Here is a 4,707-nt window from a genome sequence, read left to right as displayed (position 1 = left end):
ATATTAGGTAACAGCTTGCTTTAAATAAATACTTTTTGAGAACAAGCCTCAAATCTAAAGATATCTTTTTGACTGAAATTCTGCCCAATCTGCTCCTGGCCTGGGTTTTGCAGCTGGCTCAACAGCACCACACAGTGGCCTGTGGCAGTATGGCACACAGGGGGAGACCCAAAGTGAAAGGGGATCGAGGGAGAGAGGGGGAAAGGGTGAGGGTAGGGGGAGAGGACAGAGAGAGGGGGGGGAAGAGAGAGAGAGGGGGGGAAGGGAGAGAGGGGGGGAGGGAAAGAGAGAGAGAGGAGGGGAAAGAAGAGAGAGGGGGAAAGAGAGAGAGAGAGAGAGGGGGGAAAGGGAGAGAGATAGGGGAAGGAAGAGAGAGAGTGAAAGGGGGGGAAAGGGAGAGAGAGAGAGAGAGGGAAAGGAAGAAAGAGAGCGAGAGAGGGAAAGGAAGAGAGAGAGGGAGAGAGAGAGAGGGGGGGAAAGGGGAGAGAGAAAGAGAGAGAGAGCGAGAGGGGGAAAGGGAGAGAGAGCGAGAGGGGGAAAGGGAGAGAGAGCGAGAGGGGGGAAGGGAGAGAGAGCGAGAGGGGGGAAGGGAGAGAGAGCGAGAGGGGGGAAGGGAGAGAGAGCGAGAGGGGGGAAGGGAGAGAGAGCGAGAGGGGGGAAGGGAGAGAGAGGATGAAAGGGAGAGAGAGCGAGAGGGGGGAAGGGAGAGAGAGCGAGAGGGGGGAAGGGAGAGAGAGGATGAAAGGGAGAGAGAGAGAGAGAGAGAGAGGGGGGAAAAGGGAGAGAGAGAGAGAGAGGATGAAATGGAGAGAGAGAGAGGGGGAGAAAGGGAGAGAGAGGGGGGAAAGGGTGAGAGAGAGGGGGAAGGGGAGAGAAAGGGGATGAAAGGGAGAGAGAGCGAGAGGGGGGAAGGGAGAGGGAGAGGGGGTAGGGAGAGAGAGAGCGAGAGGGGGGAAGGGAGAGAGAGAAAGAGAGCGAGAGGGGGGGAAGGGAGAGAGAGAGAGCGAGAGGGGGGGAAGGGAGAGAGAGAGGGGGGAAAGGGAGAGAGAGATGGGGAAGGGGAGCGAGAGGGGGGAAGGGGGAGAGAGAGTGGGGGAAGGGGGAGAGAGTGGGGGAAGGGGGAGAGTGGGGGAAGGGGCAGAGAGGGGGGGAGGGGGAGAGAGAGATGGGGAAGGGGAGCGAGAGGGGAGAGGGGGAGAGAGAGATGGGGAAGGGGGAGAGAGAGATGGGGAAGGGGAGCGAGAGGGGGGAAGGGGGAGAGAGAGTGGGGGAAGGGTGAGAGAGAGTGGGGGAAGGGGAGCGAGAGGGGGGAAGGGGAGAGAGAGTGGGGGAAGGGGGAGAGAGAGTGGGGGAAGGGGGAGAGAGAGTGGGGGAAGGGGGAAGGGGAGAGAGGGGGGAAGGGGAGAGAGAGTGGGGGAAGGGGGAGAGAGAGTGGGGGAAGGGGGAGAGAGAGTGGGGGAAGGGGGAGAGAGAGTGGGGGAAGGGGGAGAGAGAGTGGGGGAAGGGGGAGAGAGAGTGGGGGAAGGGAGACAGAGAGTGGGGGAAGGGAGACAGAGAGTGGGGGAAGGGGGAGAGAGAGTGGGGGAAGGGGGAGAGAGAGTGGGGGAAGGGGGAGAGGGGGGGGGGAGATGGAATATGGAAGTGTATAAAGGGGATTTGAAGGGAGATTGAGGAAGTGACACAAAAGAGGAAAAGAAGAGCGGTGGGAGGAGGGAAGGGGAAAGGGGAAGGGGGTGTATTGTCGTGATGAGGGGGCGGGGGGGAGGATATAGTGGAGATGGGATGGCAGAATAAAAGCAGGGGAAATGAAAAGGGAAGATAGGAAGTGTAAGGAACAGAGAGTGACTTCAAAATAAAAATATTTTTGTATTTTTAAAAATATGTTGGCTGTTGGCAAGTGCAGCCTTCATTGTGATGCCTCAAACAGTCGGATATCTTTCCAACCCTCACTGTCTAGGGTCACACATTTGGAGGAATATACTGGAGAGCATCTGTGGAACGTGAGTCCGTGGGTTTCAGAAGAGGAGGATGGAGGAAGGGAAAAGAGACGTGTGTTTACATGGCATCTTTCAAGCCTCGGACGTCCCAAAGCACTTTACAGCCAATGAAGTACCTTTGGAGTGTAGTCACTATTGTAATGTGGGAAACACAGCCGCCAATTTGCACACAGCAAGCTCCCACAAATAGCAATGTGACAATGACCAGATAATCTGTTTTTGTTTATGTTGATTGAGGGATAAATATTGGCCCCAGGACACCGGGGATAACTCCCCCGCTCTTCTTCGAAATAGTGCCATGGGATCTTTTACGTCCACCTGAGAGAGCAGACGGGGCCTCGGTTTAACGTCTCATCCAAAAGACAGCACCTCCGACAATGCAGCACTCCCTCAGTACTGCACTGGGAGTGTCGGCCTAGATTTTATGCTCAAGTCCTGGAGTGGGACTTGACCCCACAAATTTCTGACTCAGAGATGAGTGTGCTGTCCACTGAGCCACAGCTGACACTGTTGAGTTGACCAACTCAATGTATTGTACAATATTAAACTATGGGAGTATTATGTCCGTAATGAACTTATGAATGCCTCGTGGCGGCAATGTGTTGTACTCAAACTGTAGTGACCTTGGTCCTTTACTCGTAACTCCAGAGTGAGGCACAAGCATTGTGGCTCCCCTTTTATACAGCCCCTGCCACCAGGGCAGTTGCACCCTCTAGTGGTGCCAGCATAGTATATACACAGTGTAAACCTTATTGATAGTACATCAGGTAAACAAGTCTCCATCTTATGCAACTATACAGTGACTACACAGAGAGTATATCTATAGTCTGCATATATAACCTTCACCACACGGACTGCAGCGGTTCAAGAAGGCGGCTCACCACCACCTTCTCAAGGGTGATTGGGGATGGGCAATAAATGCCGGCCTTGCCAGCGACGCCCACATCCTAGAACTAATATAAAAATAAAGAAATAAGCTGTTTTGATTATGAGCGACTAACAGATCTGGATTATATGCTCTGCCAGACTAAGCCAAACACATCAGTCATTCAGTAAGGGTGCAGTTAGAGTACAGTACAGATACTCTGGTCTGCCCAGTTCCAATCGAGTATCTAGAGTTTGACTAGATGGTCTGTTCCTCTCTATTTGTAGTGCCCAAACTAATCCCGAGGCTATAAAAGAATAAAGGGTGATCTGACCGAGGGTTTTAGGATTTTGAAAGGAATGGCTAGGAGAGAGAAAAAATCTTTCTGCTCAATAACCAGGGGGCATAGATTTAAAGTAATGGGGGGGGGGTTTAGAGGGGATTTGAGGGGAAATGTCTTCACCCAGAGGATGGTGGGGGTCTGAAACTCACTGCCTGAAAGGGTGGTAGAGGCAGAAACCCTCACCACATGTAAAAAGTACTTGGATGTGCACTTGAAATGCCGTAACCTACAGGGCTACGGGCCGAGAGCTGGAAGGTGGGATTAGGCTGGGTAGCTCTTGGTCGGCCGGCGCGGACACGATGGGCCGAATGGCCTCCTTCCGTGCTGTAAATCTCTATCATTGTATGGTGGGGCAGTCTAAGACAAGGGGAAATAACCTTAAAATCAGAGTTACAATACAGATCAGCCAGGATCTGATTGAATGGTGGAACAGGTTCGAGGGGCTGAATGGCCTCCTCCTGTACTTCTGTACCTATGTCTCCATCGATTGCCATGTCCCTCTGCTTGAATGATCTTGTTCTCCGCCTCAATAACCTCTCAACTCTTGACTTTGTCTCCGGGTCAAAGATGTTGCCGTGACGACCCACTGGGTTCCAGTTCTGCGTGTTCTTTGCTCGAATACGTGGAACGTTCTTTTTTCAGAATTCCACTCAGGTACAGGTCGGGACCGAGTTTATCCCTCTCTGTACTGCGTGCAGTTCTGGTCACCACATTACAGGAAGCATGTGATTACACCAGAGAGGGTACAGAGGAGATTTACGAGGATGTTGCCTGGACTGGAGAATTTTAGCTATGAGGAAATATTAGATAGGTTGTTTTTTTTTGGAACAGAGGAGGATGAGGGGAGACCTTATTGAGGTGTATAAAATTATGAGAGGCTTGAATAGAGCGAATAGGAAGGATCTATTTCCCTCAGCAGAGGGGTCAACAATCAGGAGGTCTTGGAGTTAAAAAGATTGGGGGGAGGTGTAGAGGGGATTTGAGGGGAAGTTTCTTCACCCAGAGGGTGGTGGGGGTCTGGAACTCACTGCCTGAAAGGGTGGGAGAGGCAGAAACCCTCACCACATTTAAAAAGTACTTGGATGTGCACCTGAAGTGCCGTAACCCACAGGGCTACGGACCCAGAGCTGGAAAGTGGGATTAGGCTGGGTGGGCTCTTTGTCGGCCGGAGCGGACTCGATGGGCCGAATGGCCTCCTTCCGTGCTGTAAATTTCTGTGATTGTATGAAGAGGCTGTGGATGCCGAGGCATTGAGTATATTCAAGGCTGAGATCGATAGACTTCTGGATTGTAGGGGAAGCGAGGAATATGGGGACCAGGCGGGAAAGAGGAGTTGAGGTCGAAAGTCAGCCAATGATTTCACGGCTCGCGGGGCCGTATGGACTACTCCTACATCTTGTATACCTTCTGGCCTTCCGATGCAAAGGTTTATTTCTCCTTTAAGAGTAAAAGGACTGTTTAGTGCAATGATTTCAGTAAACATCAAACAGTTTGAAGGCAGA

This window comes from Pristiophorus japonicus, chromosome 24 (genome assembly GCF_044704955.1).
Source record: "Pristiophorus japonicus isolate sPriJap1 chromosome 24, sPriJap1.hap1, whole genome shotgun sequence".
In the NCBI taxonomy this organism is placed as follows: Eukaryota; Metazoa; Chordata; class Chondrichthyes; family Pristiophoridae; genus Pristiophorus; species Pristiophorus japonicus.
The sequence above is the reverse complement of the archived record's forward strand: the minus strand, read 5'-3'. Positions refer to the sequence as shown.